Source organism: Lacerta agilis, chromosome 11 (genome assembly GCF_009819535.1).
Source record: "Lacerta agilis isolate rLacAgi1 chromosome 11, rLacAgi1.pri, whole genome shotgun sequence".
Taxonomy (NCBI): domain Eukaryota; kingdom Metazoa; phylum Chordata; class Lepidosauria; order Squamata; family Lacertidae; genus Lacerta; species Lacerta agilis.
Window position 1 is genome coordinate 51,967,258 of NC_046322.1, and position 21,779 is coordinate 51,989,036.

Below are 21,779 nucleotides of genomic sequence, written 5' to 3' on the forward strand. Positions count from 1 at the left end.
AAGACACATGTCCTAAAATACATCTTCCTTCCTTCCTTCCTTCCTTCCTTCCTTCCTTCCTTCCTTCCTTCCTTCCTTCCATCATAGGAAGATGAAGGACACATTCGTTCATTCTTGTGTTATTAATTGTTTTTTTCATTACAACTTTGGTTGAGGGGTGTCTCTGGTCAATGAGGTGTGCCAAGACCCCAGTTGGTTCATGGTTTTTGGCAGTGGAGGAATGAGACAACCAGCAGGGGTGAATGGATGTATTGTATTTTCTGAATGAACTGGAGAGTTTAGTGGTAACTCTTTGCTGGTAAAAAGGGTAAAAGCTTGTAATCCGAGTATCTCATGCCTGAGGCTAGTGATTCACCTTTATGTTGGTCCTATTAGCCGGCTTTGCACTGACATGCGGATTTAAAAACATGGTCTGTTTAGTACCCAGACTTAGTATTCTTCCTTCCTTTGTACAAAGACTGTACTACTTTTTGCTTATAAGTGGAGGGGGGGGGGAGAGAGAGAGAGAGAGAGAGAGAGAGAGAGAGAGAGAGAGAGAAAGAGAGAGAGAGATACAATCGAAATACCCTACTAAGAACTGAAGAGTTTTAAGAGAAAGAAGCAACTACAGTTGATGGAACTAGTAACATCAGGAAAATAATTTTATCTTCCATCTTTTATAGATTTGGTCTGGGCAGAGGTGGAGATTTACCTTATCTGCTACTGTCAGACTATTACCATAGAACCCGTACAGATAAGATTTGCTGCTCTAGTTTGCGTGCAAAACTCTTACCTTTAGCCGGTGCTCTTTTTCTTTGCTCTCTTATTAATATGGGTCATCAAAGGGAAAAGAAAAATAAAGTAGTTTGCCCTAAATCATGCTGCAGAAAAGGGTTATAACTCCTTACGTTGCCATCAGCTGGACACCGCCACATCATATATTCAGTGTCTACCGTTTTCAAGCTTCGTTCGGTCATATTATAGACATTCATAAATTACTTCTCAGCTCACTAGGATAGGTTTCTAGGTGGGAAAATAAAAATAAAAAATGACCCTACATTTTACATAGGATTGGCTTTTTTAAAAAAAGTATGGAAAATTGCAAAATTCCAGTTGCAAAAAAATAGATTGCAGTACAGTGGTACCTCGGGTTAAGAACTTAATTCGTTCCGGAGGTCTGTTCTTAACCTGAAACTGTTCTTAACCTGAAGCACCACTTTAGCTAATGGGGCCTCCCGCTGCCACTGCGCCGCCAGAGCACGATTTCTGTTCTTATCCTGAAGCAAAGTTCTTAACCTGAAGCGTTATTTCTGGGTTAGCGGAGTCTGTAACCTGAAGCGTATGTAACCCGAGGTACCACTGTAGTCAGAAGGAATCTAGAGATTATTCAGCATGGAAAACCCTTTTGAAACATCCGTCTTACATGCCCATCGTGTATAAAATCTCTTCAAAAAGCCATTCTTATCCTTTTGACTATACATAAAGTATTCTCAGCAAGTCTAGACTTTTGAAGGGTTTAGTCTAGAAAATGTATTTACTTCTTTTCTCCACAATCTGTGTTCAACGTTTCCATCACAAAACACCCTCAAGCAGTGGTAGTATCAGTATATATATATAGGGGGGCACAGAGGGGGGAAGTTCATTTTAGGGTCAAGAACACGTCCCAGATATTTGACTTCTGCAAGATATTTGACTTCTGCAAGAAAAATAGTGATATAGTTCACATTAGCATTTTATGTGAAACATATTGTTAAAGCATCTGTCTGAACCCACATGCGAGTCCAGCACTCACATGTATTCAGATGCACACACCAACGAGAGGTGGGGGATCTTGTCCTACAGTTGTAACATCCATCTGTTTGTGAATATACGCTTGCCTCTATTACTACCTAAATAAAACTCCTGACACCCGATACTTAATTCTGGAATGGCAATCCTAAAGACATCTTAAATGCCAGACAGGCAACCCAGTAATTTTTAAGAAGCAAACAAATAGCTATACATTAAGATTCTCGAAGAAGGCTGATTGCCGAAGAATTGATGCTTTTTGAATTATGGTGCAGGAGGAGACTCTTGAGAGTCCCATGGACTACAAAAAGATCAAACTTATCCATCCTTAAAGAAATCAGCCCTGAGTGCTCACTGGAAGGGCAGATCCTGAAGTTGAGGCTCCAGTACTTTGGCCACCTCATGAGAAGAGAAGACTCCCTAGAAAAGACCCTGATGTTGGGAAAGATGGAGGGCACAAGGAGAAGGGGACGACAGGGGATGAGATGGTTGGACAGTGTTCTCGAAGCGACTGGCATGAGTTTGGCCAAACTGCGGGAGGCAGTGGAGGATAGGGGTGCCTGGTGTGCTGTGGGAGGCAGTGGAGGATAGGGGTGCAGACAGTAAATCTGCAATTTAAGTAGGTGGCAAATACTTTGATACATGCACACATTGATCTAAAACGTGGAATAATCCCTAGGTAAAGGTAAAGGTACCTCTGACCATTAGGTCCAGTCCAGACTCTGGGGTTGCGTGCTCATCTCGCTCTATAGGCCGAGGAAGCCAGCATCTGTCCTCAGACAGCTTCCGGGTCATGTGGCCAGCATGACTAAGCCGCTTCTGGCAAACCAGAGCAGCACACGGAAACGCCATTTACCTTCCCACCGGAGCGGTACCTATTTATCTATTTGCATTGAGTGCTTTCGAACTGCTAGGTGGGCGGGAGTTGGGACCGAGCAACGGGAGCTCACCCCATCACGGGGATTCGAACCGCCGACCTTCTGATCGACAAGCCCTTAGCTCAGTGGTTTAGACCATAGTGCCACCTTCACACTACTGGGCACAAGTCAATGTCATGCTCTGAAAGAAATTGCATGGTCAGGCGGAGATGGAATGGCATGGCATTGGGGAAATTTAGTGCCATGGAAACCTCTCTGTCATCTCAACTCTCTCCCTCCCAGTAAACAGCCGCAACTCAGCTGTCAGGAGGTCAGGTGAGCATCACCATCCCACCATGCTGTCCAGATTGGTTTAAAGACTAATGTCTTACTGCTTTCCTCTCCCATGGTCTGTGTGCATATTTGTAGAAAGATACTTGGTTGGAAAAATCTGTAAGCCTCTAGTTGAAACAATGGTCTCTAGTCTCTAGTACTCTTTCCTCATACAAGAAAACTTTCAAGTAAAAGCCTACCTCTGAGACTTACTGTCTCCCCTAAGGTTGGAGCCCAATTCATTGTTTTATAACGAGGAACTGCTTAGCATTGGAACTGTGATTTCTGGCTTCACCCGTGATGCATTCTGGAAACGGACTCAGCTCTTAAAAGACTCTTAGAATTACTTCCTCTTCAGTTGTGTGGGCAATTTCTCTTAGAAAAGTCCCACATAATCGTGTCTGAAATTCCGTATACAATGCTTGCCATCTCCCCTTATTAAATGCCTGCCTAGATGAGCTATAAAATGTTTCCTCTTGAAATTCTCTAGCCCTCTTGAAGTTTTATCTCTTATGTACTCCCCCGCCCACTTTAATTCTAAGAACATTTAGGAGGCCTCAAAGTATCTCACAAGGATAATTGGAGAGTATTAGTATCAAAGCCAGTTTTTTTTCTTCCCCTGGTGAAAGTTGATTTATAAAGCTGGGTGCAGGCTCCCTCCCCACCCGCATTGATGCTGCAATAAAAGGCAGGAGGGATTTTACATTTAGACAGTCCTTTAAACTTGAGATACAGAGAATATACTTATTTTGGAAGAAGGGGGGGGTGACAATGAGATGGGGAAAACGGTATATTTCTGATAAACAATGCAAGGACAGCAAAAGCACAATCCAGACCCTGTGTTGGGCTCCCTCCCATACAGATGCTTCACCGGCCATACTGATAGTCATTCTGCACTTAAAGGTAAAGGTAAAGGTACCCCTGACCGTTAGGTCCAGTCGCAGATAACTCTGGGGTTGCGGCACTCATCTCGCTCTATAGGCCAAGGGAGCTGGCATTTGTCCTCAGACAGCTTCTGGGTCATGTGGCCAGCATGACTAAGCCGCTTCTGGCGAACCAGAACAGCACACGGGAATGCCGTTTACCTTCCCACCGGAGTGGTACCTATTTATCTACTTGCACTTTGGCGTGCTTTCAACGTGCTAGGTAGGCAGGAGCTGGGACCGAACAACGGGAGCTCACCCTTTCTCAGGGATTCAAACCGCTGACCTTCCAATCGGTAAGACCTAGGCTCAGTGGTTTAGACTACAGTGCCACACGTGTCCCTCTGCACTTAGAGACCTGCAAAAAATAAAGAGGAGGGAACGGAGAGGGAGAAGGAGAGACCCAATAGAATCCACAGATGACAAATTTGAAATCCTAATTCAGGGATGGAGAACGTTTTTTTCAGCTGCATTCCCTTCTGGGCAACTTTCTGGAAGCCACATGCCAAAGGTGGGCGGGCCCAGAGTGAAAAGTGGGCAGAACAATGAGCATAAACTTTACCTTTGAACAGTAGGCTGGTTTCTTCGCACACTCCTAATTCCCTCTCCAGCCCCCCATCCAGTCAAACGAGAGCAATTCAAGGATTCGATCATTCAGCCAAAAAGGAGCTGGGCATTTTTTGCCCGGTAAAGAGGAGACTGAAAGGAGATATGGTAGCCATCTTCAGATACCTCAAGAGAGGTCACATGGAAGAGGGAACAAACTTCTTTCCTCCTGCTCTGGAGGGTAGGACTTGAACCAATGGCTTCAAGTTGCAAGAAAGGAGATTCTGACCGAACATCAGGAAGAATTTTCTGACAGCAAGAGCTGTTTGACAGTGGAACGGTCTCCCTCAGGAGGTTGTGGACTTGCCTTCCCTGGGGGTTTTTAAGCAGAGGTTGCATGGCCATCTCTCATGGATGCTTTAGCTGAGATTCCTGTACTGCAAGGGGTTGAACTAGATGACCCTTAGTGTCCCTTCCAATCATACAGTTCTATGGTTTTATGAAAAATACTTGAACATGAATCAAGGCTTGTGAGGAGTGTGGCCTGGGGCAAAGTTTGTGATGGGGAAGAGAGAGCCCTGAAGCCAGACAGAGAGGCCTGGAGAGCTGTCCCTGGGCCTGAGGTTCCCCACTCCTGTCTTAGTGGGTTAAAAAAAAACCCTTACAATTATAGAGCACATACTTTTGTGATTAATGTGAGCACTGATTATTAGATTCTTCATTTATTGCTTTTGTGCCCTACCTTTCCTCCAAGTAACTCAGGGTGGCGTACATTGGATTTCACATTTTATCATCACAACAGCCCTTTGTGGCAGGCTTGGTTGTGTTGCCCCAAAGAAATCTTGGTGCCTTTGGCCCAACGGGTGTGTTTCAGCATTTGGACAGCTTCTTAAATTATTATGATCCTAAGGAACAGGGAGGGAGTGCTTTAAAGGACAAGCCCAGCACCATGAATTGATCCCATTGGCGACCAATGAAGATGGAGCAAGATAGGTGTTGTATCATCTAATTTTGGAGCCTTATTTGCCCCTACGGGTTCTCACGGTTGCGCCCGGTGAGAAAACATGGAAGCAGAAAAGACACCTGAGGCTGCTGGCTTCAGAGAGAGAAAGATTTATTTTCTGCATGCAGAGGTACCTGCGATGTTCAGACATCCAAGCAAATACAAAACTAGTCAATTTTCAGACAGTTCTTACAGACAGTTCTCTGGCTCCCCCACCCCAGGAATCTGCCTCTTGTACATTTCCTGTTGTACATTTCCTGTTGTACATATAAGGCAAAAGGACATTTAGCCCTGAGCTGGTTCATGCACATTCAAGCAAGGTCATCCTATCTGTCTCTGACCTAAACAATTCCTCTCTGTGCAAGGCCTACTGTTATCTCCAGACTCTTAGTCATAGCTTGCCAGAAAGAAGTGCAATGCAGATCAAAGTTCACAGCTTTACAGAGAGGTTTCATAAAGAAAAGCTTAAAGAATTCTTTTATACTTCTGGACTAACAATACATTCAGGTAAATATATACAGGTTAGCTAATTAACCCCTTCAATTTCTCTTTCTTCTTATTAGCAGTCTCACTACCACACTTTGAACCATCCTGCAGTTCCTGAACCGTATTTACTTACTTACTTACTTACTTACTTACTTACTTACTTATTTGCCGAGCCTTGCTGTTCAAGGATCCCAAAGCAAGTCACATCAATAAATGATGGGCTCCGCCATAAGGCTTATGAACTAAAATGACAAGACACACAAGGGAAGGGGAGTGGAAAGGCAAGGCAGAGGAGATGAGTTACTCGAGGTCAGAACAAAATGGCGAGCTTATGAGTGACCATTAACATCCAATTCAGGTTGGATTGATTTTCCCTTGCTGGTTTCCTTGCTTAAATAGAAATTGGTGGTGCTTGTTCCTTTGGCCAGAGTGCCCCTTTTCTTGCTTCTGCAGTCCTTGGGGGGTAACCATCACTTGGGGATTTCTTTCATACAAGGAGGTGGGAAGAACCTTACAGTTGCTCTTTTTCTGGCCAATGGATGGAGCCAGGTTGGTCTCCCTCTTGCCTTGATGCCATTCCAGGGAGGTTGAGGGTATAGCGGTTGGTCCCCAAGCTAATGACAAGAGCCAGAATGTGAAGATTTAAATTTGTCTCGTATTGAGAAACATCTAGCTCAGAATTGTCTGCATCGCCTGCAGTAGTTCTCCAGGATTTCAGGCCAGGGGTTTCCCCAGTCCCAGGGAAACTGGTCCTTCAAGACTAGCCTCACAGAAGGAACTCCACTTTGACATAGAGTTGTGACTGGGACATGTATGACTGAGACCAGGTCTGAATTCAGCAGGAAAGGAAGCAACTGCTTTAACAGTGGAATTTGCTGCCAAGGAGTGTGGTGGAGTCTCCTTCTTTGGAGGTCTTTAAGCGGAGGCTTGACAGCCATCTGTCAGGAATGCTTTGATGGTGTTTCCTGCTTGGCAGGGGGTTGGACTGGATGGCCCTTGTGGTCTCTTCCAACTCTATGATTCTATGAACCCAGGCCATCTAATAATCTAGGATTCCTCCTCCCTAACTGAAATGCATTTGCTCATATTGATCGCTTTTTGCCTGGGCCCCTTCCTTTCCTCCTATCCATTTGTTGTGTCATCTACTGTTGAAATTTCGATTACAAGTCATCAGGGGAGACAACGGGCCGTTCATCTATACTTCTGTAAAGCAGCACACATCCCAATGGTGCCATAGCCATAAATAATTAAAGAAGTGAATTCCTACTATATCTGATCAATTTTTATTACGAGATCTCTTCTGAAAATAATTTTATTAGAACGGCCTTTGAAATAGAAAGGGGAAATGCAAATGACTATTTGTGATGATGAAAGAAAGAGCAAACATCACGGCGAAATGGCTGCTTTAAGCATTCGTTTTAGTAACAAATGAATGGTGTGTGTGTGTGTGTGTGTGTGTGTGTGTGTGTGTTGGGGGGGGGAAGAGAAAAATCAATTTTAGAAGATTGGCCAATAACTCTTTGAGGAGAGTATGATCTCTGTGGTTCTAAGGGTTGTCTTAATGCACTAAGAACGGTGCGTGAGAAACAAACACTTCAAGATTATGAGAAAAGCATGATTAGCACTTCAGTGTGGCTGAAAGCAGAGTTCACAGAAACCGTGTCTTCAGCTTCTGCTTCTTTCTCTGGGTCTGCTACAGCAGTTCAAAGGAAGCCCAAACCTCATAATTGTAGCTCAAGAAGACAAATGTCCTTCCATTTTCAAGAGACTGAAAAGTGGATGCGAAAGGTTACAAAGCAATAATAACTTTTAATGGTGACATAATACTCAAAGGAGAGCCGTTAAGAAAACAGCATGAAAGAGAAGGAAATAAATTCTGACTGAATCACTTGACTTTGGCGCTTGCAAGTTATAACACGGTTGAAATTTAAATGGGGTTGCGTCACATCTCTAAAACTAAAAAGAAATGAGGCTGAATGGTTTATAGGAGTGATCTGTGGAATTAAAAGCTTGGGGACATCTATGTTAACTTGTCAGATATGGGGACAGCCACATTTGGTCTGTCTCATTTACAGTTGGATGTGGTGTCTTATTTAGCATCCAAAGGGGCCTGTGGGTGAAGCTAGCTGGGTCTCCCCCAGTTTTCACACATTTTTCCCCATTCCATCACCTTAAGCACATTTCTCTCAACCAGAAGGCTCATAGTGTCAGACCTGAACTGGTGGCGAAAGACAAGATCTTTGGGTGACTCAAGGTGGATTAGTAAGGCAGGAGAGGAGGGAAGTTAATTTGTCCCTTAAAACTGATCTGCTGCCTTTGCTGTGTCACTGCCGGAGCATGACCTCAGCTTTTTGGACTTTAGTGTTGTAAGAATCTTCAGTGACAGAGACTCAACGAAAGCCTTAGCTCTAGGCTGTGAGGGGAAATGTCTCCTGAAGGTGATTTCATTTGCATGAGGTCAGCCGACTGCAGGAACTCTCTGCTTATGTCAGCGTTCCATATAATTTCTATTCATAAATATTAGCAACAGCTTACGAACCTTGATAGATTATTATTTTAAAAGGCAAACTCACTTATTTATATTCGTTCTTCATTGCGCATTCAAGGGATGCTCACAGTTCGCTTGAAGAAGAAAAGGATAACGGGGTGTGTTTCAAAGGCTATTTCCTATAAGAACTGAAAACTCATGGCCAGAACCCATTTTCACAGCCAGCTTCAATGCGCTGGTCACTTCTCAGTCTGATTACTAGCCCACTTGAATGAAATTTTCATGTGCAGATTTTTACAAATGGCAGATTAATGCTGAAGCAGAATGGAGCTTATTACCAAATGAATATGAAAGTGGCAAATGTGGCGGAGCTAGTTGGCATTCTAAAAGGAGGGGGAACAACCTGGAAAGGCAGTTGGGGGTTTGGCAGTTGGGGGTGGAGGGTGGAGGGTTAGAGAGAGAAACTGCGAGGTTAGGCTTTGGGGAATGGGAGGAAAGGTCATTACCATTGCTAACGGGATGCAGGAAAGATTATAACTGAGCTGAATTATATAAGAAGATTTGTACCAGTAATAACTCAAGACATCCATGTTTTCAAGTTACCTAATAAAGTTAAATGTGCTTAAACGTTCGCTGACTGTGGCAGTGTATCAGTACCTTAAGAGGTGTGACTAAGAGGAGAGAACAAAGCTTTCCTGAGGAAGAGGAAACCGTTTGCTTATTCTCCTGTCATACAGAGGGCTGGACTGTGAAGCCAAGTGTGCCACTTGTTTGCCTAAAGGGAAGGCAAACTGCAGTAGGTGGGAACCCTGGGAGGGAGATCCCATAGGTGGCAAGAGGTTTTCAAATGTAAAGCACTGAGGTACCCCAGAGACAACTCCCATATAAACACTGAAGGATTCATCCTAGTTGTCAGTGAAACTTAGGGAGAGTCACGGTTGGGGAAGTATCTACAGGGGAGGGAATAGGATCCCCCACAGCATACACCAGACTTCATGCCCACTCTTGAATTTCAGCACTCTTCTGCTAGCTATTTGCAGGAATATGCTAAGGCTATCCCTACATTTCGGGTGGAGAGGCTAAGAGATTATGACTTTTGTAAGAGAAGCTACTGATTACATGGAAGAAATGAAGACCTGAACTGGAAACGTTAGGGTCTGCAGCTCAGTTTCGCAGCCATTAAGACAGGGATGGGGAGCCTAAGGATCTTTAGATGTTGCTGGACTCCAACTCCCATCATCCCCAGCCAAGAGGGATGAATAATAGAATTGCAGAGTTGGAAGGGACCTTGAGGATCATCTAGTTCAAACCCATGAAATTGTGCTGGCCCCAAGGGTTTGTCCGTGAAGCGAGGTCCAAGTCCAGTCCTGGGTCCAGGGGTCCAAAGGAGAGCGGGGAGCGAGGCAGGGAGCAGGTCAAGGTCCAAGGCAGGTTCAGGCACAAGGTTGCAGGTTGAGCATACGCTTGCAACTAAGTTGCTCACGCAACCTGGGCTGGGTCTGGCTGGCTTTTATCTGGCCCTATGCTTAGGGCGGCCCCGATCCTCTGGAGACTCGCCTCTCCTCCGGGCCTGGAGGCGAGCACTCCTCCTGAAAGCACTTAGCTCTCTTCACCTCTCTGTCCTGAGCCTCTGCAGCTCAGGAGAGGCTGGTGGGTTACTGGACCCAAGGGCTGCCTCAGCTTCCTCTGAAGAGGCTGGGAGTGGAGCACCTGCAGGCAATTGGTCCTCCCTCCCATCAGGAGCCGGAGCAGACTCTGCTGATGCCTGCACCTGGGGATCCAGCACAGGTGGGGATCCTTCAGGCTCAAGCCCTGGCCCTGGCTCAGCTGGTTCTGGAGGCGGGGAATCCTGTGCAGGCTGGGATCCCTCAGGTTCAGCATCAGAGTCTGACTCCCAGGCCATCACAGAAATGCAGGAACATGCAACTTTCTCATATGGGGATCAAACCTGTGACCTTGGCATTATCAACACCACACTCTAACCAACTGAGCTATCCAGAAACACCTTGAGGGCCACAAGTCCCCCACCATGATACTAAAGTATATTGGCTCTCAAATGAGCACAGAATTATGCACACACTTGCAGTGCATAATGAATGTGGTTCTGGAGACTTGTGGTCACCACAAACAGAGGCTCCTGTGCTAGAGGCGGTCGTGAAAGTGAGCTTTCATTTGGTATCTAGACCTTGATTGCCTTTGCCCTTCACTTGTCATCTGCATCAGTGCAAATCCTTTGACAGTATCTCCTCCCGATGACAAGGTGAGCTTTTTATATCCACACCAAAGTTAATTTGTTCTGTTGTAAATGCTCACATATTTACTATGGATGTGGCAGCGCATAAAGGGTCACTTTGTCTATGTACCTCAAATATATTCCCAGATCTAGGGCAGGTCTATCTTTACCTAGCATAATTATAATGTGTTATGTTACTTGTTTCCATTGATACTTTTACTTTCATAAACTGAAAAATCCATTTAGCTAACTGCCCCAATTTTTATATTTGGCAGCTTATTGCAAATATTGAGGACCTTACAAACCTTTTTATTATATATCTTGTTGGGTCTCTGGACCGTAATAAAGATTTTATTTATTTATTTATCTTATCTGGCCTTGCTCTTTCTTTATCTTCAGGTTTTGCCCTTGAATTGGAAACTGGATGGATGGGTTTGACAAGCATCTTGCCCTAAATCATTCTGAGTTTGGCACTGCCAGTTATTTGTAAAGTACTGTATTGGAAGATGGTTATCATATCTCCTCTCAGTCTCCTCTTTTCCAGGCTAAACACACTCAGCTCCTTCAACTGCCCCTCATAAGGCTTGGTTTCCAGACCCTTGGTCATCTTGGTTGTCCTCCTTTGCATCCTCTAAACTGTGGTGCCCATCTAGCTCAATGTTGTCCATACAATAATGGACTATATTGTACTGCGATATTTTCCACAGTATTGTACAGCAGTTCTACAGGGGACATTCCCAGCGCTACCTAGAGATGGGTTGCAGTTAGAGGGATTCACATCCTATTGCCACTTTCATATAAAACTTCATCAGTAAGCAAATTGCATCAGCAATTCAGAATTTCAATAAAGACATTTTTTTAAAAAAAATAAGCAAACTGCATTTGAACTAGTATGGGTGCAACTGGAAATATTTATGTAGGCCTCACACTACAGGTGAAACTCGAAAAATTAGAATATTGTGGAAAAGTCCATTTATGTAAGCAATTGTTTTCATTAGCTACTGGAGTTTAATATATGAGATAGACTCATGACATGTAAAGCCAGATATGTCAAGCCTTTGCTTGTTATAATTGTGATGATTATGGCGCACAGCTGATGAAAACCCCAAAGTTGAAATTGTTAATTTGGGGTTCTCATCAGCTGTGTGCCATAATCATCAAAATTATAACAAACAAAGGCAGAGTGAGACACCTCTGGTCTAGATGGAAAATGGTAAGATCTCTCCTCTGGCATGGTGGCTCTTTCACTGCTAGGTAATCTCAAGAACTGTATTACTGTTCTAGCAAGCTTCCTCAGCTTCTGTAGGCTGAAACCTAGCCTTAGCTGGACAGCAGCAGATCAAGTTGGAGTTGTGCTAACAATCATGTGATTATAACTGGGGAACCTCCCCTAAGCAAGAAGAGATAACACGGCTGCGATCTGTTTTATACAAACGCCTCGTTCTCAAACCTTGCACAGTCTGTGGTTTTGTGGAGTGCATCTCTCAAGAGACCCATCAGTCACTGAATAGTATTTATTCTGAGAGAAGGGAAGATCGTCAAGATCTCCAGCAAGAGACCATTGAATTAAAGAGTTTCTACCTCTGCTACAATCATAGTGACCTGTGAGTCTCATTGATCACTGTACTTCTACACCCTCCTAAGCCACTGAGCCTCTTGGGCTTGCCAATCCCATTGTGCCAGAAGCTACTGTTAGGTCCATCATGAGACGCTCACCAGCTTCTAATCGCAGGTACCAGCAGCCTTGAAGCAAGCAAACTTGCCTTATTATCGCACCATAGCATCCCACTGCCAGAGGATTGCCTCCTTCCATTCACCAGTTTGCCTCCTCCAAGTGGAAGAAACCTGGGCAGTGCTGAATGTCACATCCATTGCCAGGTGTGTCCTGCTGGAAATAAAAAAGGGCTTTCCCCTTGGCCTGCCTTTATATCCACTCAGTTGCCAAGTGCCTTTGTGACATCACAAGAAACTCACAGCCAATGGCAACAGCTGGGGAATCATCATCTTCATTGCTTTGAGCCTCACAATGGCAGGTGGACCTATCAGTGATTGTGTGCTTGATTATTCAGGATGCAGGTGGCGCTGTGGTCTAAACCAGTGAGCCTCTTGGGCCTGCCAATCAGAAGGTCGCCCATTCGAATCCCCGTGATGGGGTGAGCTCTCGTTGCTTGGTACCTGCTCCTGCCAACCTAGCAGTTCGCAAGAACGTCAAAGTGCAAGTAGATAAATAGGTACTGCTCTGGCGGGAAGGTAAAAGGCATTTCCATGTGCTGCTCTGGTTTTGCCAGAAGTGGCTTAGTCATGCTGGCCACATGACCCGGAAGCTGTACGCTGGCTGCCTCGGCCAGTAAAGCGAGATGAGTGCCGCAACCCCAGAGTTGTCCGTGACTGGACCTAACTGTCAGGGGTCTCTTTACCTTTTAAGAGTTCCTTCAAACTCTGACTAGTACATGATAATATATTACATCCCCCAATGGACTGTATCAATGGGAGGAAGAAGTTAAAATCACTGGAGAGCTGTGAATCCCATGAAAAACAGCAGTCCCCTATATTTTACTCTCCTCTCCCCTTGCTAATGTTTCATAAGTAAGAGAATGCAATATGCAATGTAGTTCCACAAGCAGCTGCTAGGGAAATAGAGGATGTGATGGATGTGACAGCACTTTTTCCTCTCACGCCATTGGGCCCGCTCTCACTTAGATAAATTGCCCCCACCTCACTGCACAACCCTTTACTTGAAGGTTTCTTTTCCTTTCCTCTTAAAATTCTAGCCCAGACTATCCTGTGGGGCACCTTTGTGAGGGAATATTTAATAAGTTGTAGTCTCAGACAGGTTTTCTTTAAATAAACAATAAAGGTTTGTTTAAGGCAAGATAGTATATAACACAAATGGATTAAACTTAGGTTACTTCAGGCATACAGTACGATTACACTTTAATTTGTCCTCAGTTGTTTTTGCATTATAGGTTTGGTTCCTTTATACAGTGATTCTTTCAGTTATCCACCCCCTTTAACAATCCTGCTCCTGGGGTACCTTAAGCAATAGACCCAAGGGCTCTCCACACACCCCTCCCTTCTCTGGGTTTGGGAGTTTCTTCTTTTTGTTAGAAGATGTTCTCCCCTCCAGACTAGATTTGAGTCCCAAGTCGGCTGTTCCTTTCCAGCTCCTACTTCTCCTGGCTCAACCTCTGCCTCCCAGTAAAATTTCTCGTCTATTCCTCCTTCTGGTCTATTCCTCTGCCTCCCAGTAAAAATTCTGGTCTATTCCTCCCACAGGACACCACACTCTGTCCTTCACAATACACTCAGAGTGGAAGTTTCTTCTTCTTCTTCCCAGAACCAACTCTTTCTCGCTTCCACTCTTTCTACCTGTCTCCTAGCCTATCTCCCGACATCTCCAACCTCTACTCCAACCCACTTCAACCAACCGTCTCAACCAACCTCACTCTAACTTTGCTGTCTCTCGGATCCTCTCCTTTTTAAACTCTCCCTCCTGGAACCACAGCCAATCAGAGGCTGCCATTCATTAACTATTTGCTGGCAGGGAAGGAAGGAATGTTTTTTATTTATTTATTTATTTATTGATCCAACCGTTCCAGCAAAACCAACTTTTTCATCACAGAGGGCAGGCAGAGAAACTTGAATTACAATGCCATCACTTCGGGGATTGCAGAAAAAGATATGGGTATGCTACTGAAAAGAGTAACCTCACAGATGCATGTGCATCTCCCTGTACAGACCAACACATAAGAACAAAGGTTAGCAGCAAAAATACAACCTTCTGCATGCATGTGTTCAGATGCATGGATGTGACACTTTCCCCTTTACATTTTTTGTTTGAATTGGTCTCCCCACCCCCCCCCCCCACCCCAGGAACTTTCACTGTCCCCATCCTCATTATTTATTTAGAATCCAACGTATGTCCACATTTTATTTTATTTTTGCCCAAGAGAAAAATGTGGATAGATTCATTGATTAGCTTTTCAGGCTTCATAACTGTATTTGGCAAAATGTGCTATTAAAAATTCCATGGGAGTTTTCCAAAAGGCTTTTCTGTAAACTCTATTTTGAGTAACATAGTCATTTAAATTTAAATTAAATAACCTGTTGCTTCTTACCCCCACCCCCCACCCCCTCTGCCATTAGAAGCTGGTAAGAATGAAAATGAATATCCCCAAATTACTGTAACAGTTCTTGTGGAACAGGAAGGGCATCGTAAGAAGCCCAAGCCTGTCACCTTTATTTAAAGCTCTGCTTCTTGCTCATTATAGTTACGCTTTCCATTTTGCATGTTGAGGGAAACCCAGACCTCAAATGGCTCTGATGGAAACATTGGTAGGATTTCTCTTTATTTCCTAACCCTCTCTAAGCACTTTTGTCTTCTGTGGAATTTTGAAGAATCCTTTAGAATTTTCTTTAAGGTCGGTGAATATACTACATATTGAAACTTCATAAGCTCAGGTAGGTAGCCGTGTTGGTTTGACACAGTCGAAAAAAAAATATTAAATTGTCCAGTAGCACCTTAGGTAAAGGGACCATTGACCATTAGGTCCAGTTGCGAATGACTTTGGGGTTGCAGCGCTCATCTCGCTTTACTGGCCAGCATGACTAAGCCGCTTCTGGTGAACCAGAGCAGCACACGGAAACGCTGTTTACCTTCCCGCCAGAGCGGTACCTATTTATCTACTTGCACTTTGATGTGCTTTTGAACTGCTAGGTTGGCAGGAGCTGGGACCGAGCAACGGGAGCTCACCCCATCGCGGGGATTCAAGCCGTTGACCTTCTGATCGGCAAGCCCTAGGCTCTGTGGTTTACACCACAGCACCACCGGCGTCCCTTGCAGCACCATAGAGACCAACTAAGTTTGTTCTGGGCATGAGCTTTCGTGTGCATGCACACTTCTTCAGATACACTGAAACAGAAGTCACCCGACCCTTATATATAGTGGGAGGGTGGGATAGGGTTTTTCTCAGAAAGGTAGTAGGAGATTTATTTATTTATTTCATAAGCTCCAACCGTCAAGTGTAGCAAATCGTAGCAGCTTAGTCAATGGAGCCTTCCCAAGCTTTCGATCAAGGGAGAAATCCTATGCCCAAGAAGCTGGCGTAAGTTAAGTTAGCAGTAAGTTGCACCAGATCCAAACATCATAAAGCAATAGGGCCAGGGGCGGAGCAAGGTGGGTGCGATGGGTACGGACGCCCTGGGTGTCATCACCGAGGGGGGTGACATTCAGTGCGCCACCCACTCATGACTCCCGCCTACCCCGAGCCATCGGGGGAAGGGGGGAGTTGTGTCACTTTGCTGGCCGCCTTCCCCCTTTGTTTTGACAGCCCTGCGTTCCCGGGCTGCTGGAGGCAGCAGGCAGGCAGGCGGGCAGGCCGGCCGGGAGATGATGGGAAGGAGGCTGGTGAGTAAACAAGTGGAGGGTGCAGGGAAGGAGAGAAGCAGAAGCTCCCTCAAGTCAGGACCCAAACCCTGTAACCCCCCCAAAAGCTCGACAACTTTGGCCAACCCTCCCCCTAAAAAAGCTCCACAACTCCTGGCAATGACAATGTGTAGATCACAGCCAGTATTTTTATACTGTGAGTAGATCACAGTCTCTTGGGAGTCCAAATAGATTTCAATGTGGGTGTGTGTGTGACAAGAAATTTTCTGCACCGGGTGCCACCTGACCTTGCTATGCCACTGAATAGGGCTGCTGCTGTTCTGCCTAAGCCTGGCAGGGGGAAAACAGGGCACGTAAGCACTTGCCCGTCCTGCGGGTTTCATCAACTGATATTCAAAGCATTTCTGCCTCCAACCATGAAGGCAGGGCATAGCCATCATTGTTGGTAGCCATTAATTGCCTTATCTTGCATGATTTTTTCCAGTTCTCTTTTAAAGCTTTCAGAGCTGCATCGGGAAGAGGCCACATGGCCCAGCAAGGCCCTCCACCACCGTGGGTAAGCCTGCCAAGGCCTTCCACTGCCATGGGTAGGCCCAATGGGGCCAGACCTTCAAGATTAGGGGGCTCAGCCCCATCACTGGGGTGGGGTGGGTAGCTGAGTTGCCCTCAGCCCCATAGAGTTGGCGCCTATGAAAGCCATCCAAAATGGCAGCCATCACCACCTCTGTTGGAAGTGTGTTTCATAGTTTCACTATGGACTATATGAAGAAGTAAATCTGTCCTGAATCTTCCAACATCCAGTTTGGAAACTAATACGGGGACAAATAGAAGAGAACACCTTCACCCCAGTATGGCTTCCCTTTATCACCTACACACAACAACACGACGACGACAAGAACCTACCAACAGCATCCAAATAAATTTTCAGGCAAAATGGGAAAAGGTTCTGGGGAAACACACAAAAATACGCTCTCTTGGTAAAAGCGGTTAACATGAATTGGGACCTTCCAGTGCAATCCTGTGCATGTTTACTCAGATGCAAGCCCTCCTGAGTTAAATTGGATTTATCAATATGTTACTGCCTTGTGGTATCAGTTTCCCCACTAATAGTTCTAAATGAAATCAACAATCATATACTTGTTACTTTTACTGCTGCATTCATTATTCACATGGAGCAAATCACTTCCCTTGGCCTGTGAGCGTTGTTAAAAGCTCTAATAATCTTCACATTACGTTGGTATCTTTTTATGAACTGACTAGATTAGAACTACCATCTGTCATTCTCTGCAAGTGGCTGAAAATGACAAGAGTATTATTTTCGATTAAATTGCAAGTAATTGTGTGACTGCAAGTGTCAGAGAATTATCATCCCTTTTTGGACATATATATAATTTTTTATTACTATTATTATGATGCGCCCTTGTCTAGGTACACGATGTTCTTTCTTTGCGCCTACTGGAAACAGCAGAGATACCATCATGGTACATAGATAAGTAAGAATTCCATCTCTGGTATTTTTGTCTTCTGCTTTGTCATTTCTATGACTAACCCTTAAGGCTGTGCAGTTGTCCCTGCTTCACCTTTCAGGTAATACATATGCATGTCTTGATCCATTCAAAAGAAGTGCTCCTCCTAAAATAACAAAAGGAGAGAAATATTAGCTAAAACTGGCAACTGCAAAAGCAATAGATCATGGTAGTCTTTTGATTAGCACTCAGCGAGCTCCTCCTGAGTCGCAGGAAGCCGAAGCTTCTACATTTCCTGAGCCAGATTATGAGCCAAGTGGAGTCTGAGTATGGTGGGGTCTGATGCCTTCCGCATCTCCTTCCCATCAAATCGTCCCCGTAGCGGCTCATAACATACCAAATCAACAAAACAGTTTAATAATAATAATAATAATAATAATAATAATAATAATAATAATAATATTTGTACCCCGCCCATCTGGCCGGGTTCCCCCAGCGACTCTGGGCGGCTTCCAACAAATATTAAAATACATTAAAATATCACAGATTAAAAACTTCCCTAAACAGGGCTGCCTTCAGGTACCGTATTTTCTGAATGTCAAGTAGTTGCTTATCTCTTTGACATCTGAAGGGAGGGCGTTCCACAGGGCGGGCGCCACTACCGAGAAGGCCCTCTGCCTGGTTCCCTGTAGTTTTGCTTCTCACAGTGAGGGAACCGCCAGAAGGCCCTCGGCGCTGGATCTCAGTGTCCGGGCTGAATGATGGGGGTGGAGACGCTCCTTCAGGTATACAGGTATATACAAAAACATCTCCTTTAGTTGTAAAAATGCATAATAAAAAAGTCTAGTTTAAAACATAGAGGTCATTATGAGATGGGTAGAAGAGTAGTTCAAGTGGTACCCATTGCTGGATCTGCCATAAATCAAGGGCTCATCTGGACTTCCTTGTGTGCCACAATTTTAGGAACAGGGTCATGCTTTGAAGCTCTTCATCAGAGTGCTGCTATTTGTTTGTTTGTTTGTTTGTTTGTTTGTTTATTTATTTCCTCCAGCACGTTCTCCATGTAAACCCACTAAAAACAATTCTGCAAAAAAATCGAAATGCTGTTTGTTCCAATTCAGCATCAAGAGAGTGTTTTCCTGAGGAAGGTTGTGGGAAGTACTTGCACACAGACTGGTAAAGAGTGGGGCGTGGGTGGCACTGTGGTCCAAAGCACTGAGCCTCTTGGGCTTGCCAATCAGAAGGTTGGTGGTTCAAAACCCCATGATGGGGTGAGCTCTGTCCCAGCTCCTGCCAACCTAGCAGTTCAAAAGCACGCCAGTTCAAGTAGATCAATAGGTACTGCTGTGGCGGGAAGGTAAACGAAGTTTCCGTGCGCTCTGGCTCCCGTAACGGTGTCCCGTTGCACCAGAAGCGGTTTAGTCACGCTGGCCACATGTCCTGGAAAGCTGTCTGTGGACAAATGCCGGCTCCCTCAGTCTGAAAATAAGATGAGCACCACAATCCCATAGTTGCCTTTGACTGGACTTAACCATCCAAGGGTCCTTTACCTTTATCTTTAAGCAAAAGGTAAATGTGAATGAGCCCTAAGTGTCAGGATCAAGACCAGTCTTATAGAGTCTATAGCTCTCTGTGTAAAGAACTGTTGGAACTCAGTGAATTTTCCAATGCTGAACTAGAGTGGCTACATGCTCTGGGTGCCACCTTTGTGTTTTGGGCACTGGGAGCTTGTTAGCTCCCCACTGGAGGATGACCAAAGGAAGGGGGCAAAGCCAGTTGGGGTAAATGGCCCAAGGGGGCTCAGCACGAGGAGGGCAAAGAGGCAAGCGAGAGAAAACAGAAAGGAACCAGGCAAGCTCCTAAGGAAGGCCTGGCAGAAAAGAATGGGCACCTGAAGACCCACTCAGAATGGGAAGATAACCAGTTTAGAGGCCTTTGTGTGGAAGTTCAGAGTTGTAGGTTTCCACCCTACAGATTGGGATGTGGTTGGCACTGTGGGCTAAACCAGTGTTCCCCAACCTTGGGCCTCCAGCTGTTTTTGGACTACAGCTCTCATCATCCCTAGCTAGCAAGGCCAGTGGTCAGGGATGATGGGAGTTGTAGGCCAAAAACAGCTGGAGGCCCAAGGTTGGGGAACACTGGTCTAAAACACAGAGCCTAGGGCTTGCTGATCAGAAGGTCGGCAGTTCGAATCCCCGTGATGGGGTGAGTTCAGTCCCAGCTCCTGCCCACCTAGCAGTTCAAAAGCACGTCAAAGGGCAAGTAGATAAATAGGTACCGCTCCGGCAGGAAGGTAAATGGTGTTTCCATGCGCTGCTCTGGTTCGCCAGAAGCAGCTTAGTCATGCTGGCCACATGACCCAGAAGCTGTCTGCGGACAAACGCTGGCTCCTTCGTCCAGTAAAGTGAGATGAGCGCTGCAACCCCAGAGTCGTCCGCGACTGGACCTAATGGTCAAGGGTCCCTTTACCTTTACCTTTGCCCTACAGATTACAAGGTGAGATCTTGTATGCCCTAGGACCCAATCCCAGAAAGTAGGCAGGTGTTCCCACTTTAATCAGGCCATTTGCTAATTAAACTATCCATGGGTTTTAAAACTGGTGTGTGTGTGTGTGTGTGTGTGTGTGTGTGTGTGTGTGTGTGTGTTTGGTACAATGTTGTGCATTTTTGTGTTTTTAGATTGCAAACCACCCTTTGATCCTCATATGAAGGACGGAATAGAAATTTAATTAATGCACAAAAATTACAATAAAATTAAATTAATGACAACTCTGGCAGCCTCAGGCTAAATTTCCCACATTGTTGGCCTCAAGACAACCAGAGCCTCAGCTTGTCTTCGCTACTCCTCCCACCCCACCCCATCCCACCAGCAGCTCCATGGAAAAATGGCACCCAAGATGAGGGTGATCTAGGACCAAGACATCCAAACAGGAAAACTCAGAGAGCGGAAAAGGTGTCCCTTCCATCACAGGAGAAGGGAGTCAATTCTGAGCCAGACACTTGGAGGCAGAAGAGACAGTTCACTTATGAAACTGTTTACCCGAGTTCTGTAATGGCTTACAAAATGAGAGAAGCCAACAAAAACTTGCCTTATAAACTGACTCACTTCTGCTTCATGGCATTGCATTGTGAGCGAATGCATTTTGAGTCAAATGAAGTGCCAAATTACCTTAACCGGAAAATATCTGAATCTTATTGTTGGAAGCAGAAGCAAATAGGTGATCCGAACTGACTTTGCATATGTTTAAATGTTGTGGTAACTTTCTCTGAAAGACTTCCTTGATGGGTTGAAATGCTGACATTAGGTTCCGGAGCTACTAGGGAAGAAAAAAAAAAACGTTTCAATTAATTCTTGAAAGTCATCAGCAAGGATCAAAATTTAAGATGTTTGGGGTGGTGGGTTTTTGTGTTTTTTAATAAAAAATGTTGCCAGGTTTTAAATGTGCATAAAGCTTATTTCCAACTGTAACTCTGCACAGATTTATTTGGGAGTGGTTCCTATGGGTCAATAGCACTTACCGGTACTTCAAAATAAATGTGCTAAGACTGATAATTTGAATTTTGTGTTTTGACAATAGCATCTCTTGGTGGTTAGACTGCTTATATATATATATTGTTACATTTAAAGTATGTATACTTAAGTTTTTGTTGCTATTTCTTAAACTACAAATGAATTTTCAAGACTGTTTCCAGCCACCTACTGTTGCTCTACAGATGGAATACATTCTCAAGAAGTGTAAGTGGATACCTGCTTAGACATGTGTGGGTTGATAGCACAGTTCTCTGTCTTCTCTCTCTTTCCTTTCAGTCTTTAAACTGCTCTAGTTGAATAAGATTCATTCACTTTGACATTATGCCTTGACAATTAAACATCTTATTCAAAAAGTATCTTCATGCCGCAATAACTGCAACTAGTGCTATACTGAAGTATTTGACCCAGAAATTTCTGCAAATTAGATTAATTTTCAGGGGAATGTGTGAATGTTAAGGATTTTTGTCCTTTTAAATATGAGATTACTGAGTCTCTTTCCCTCTTTCTCACTCACTTCTACAAAAAGATAGGAGCCTTTGACACTGTTTCAAGCTGCTCTCAGCAGCACATCTATATCCTTGGAAAAGAATAGCCCATGAGAACAATGCTATATCGTGATTCTTTTTTGCCAAATCATTTTAATTAAATTTCCTATTATAATTATCACATCAAATATTCCAATTTTACATATAAATGTGAGCCAAATAATCCAAATATACTGCCAAATTATTAATTTTATATGACTTCCCATGCTTCAGAC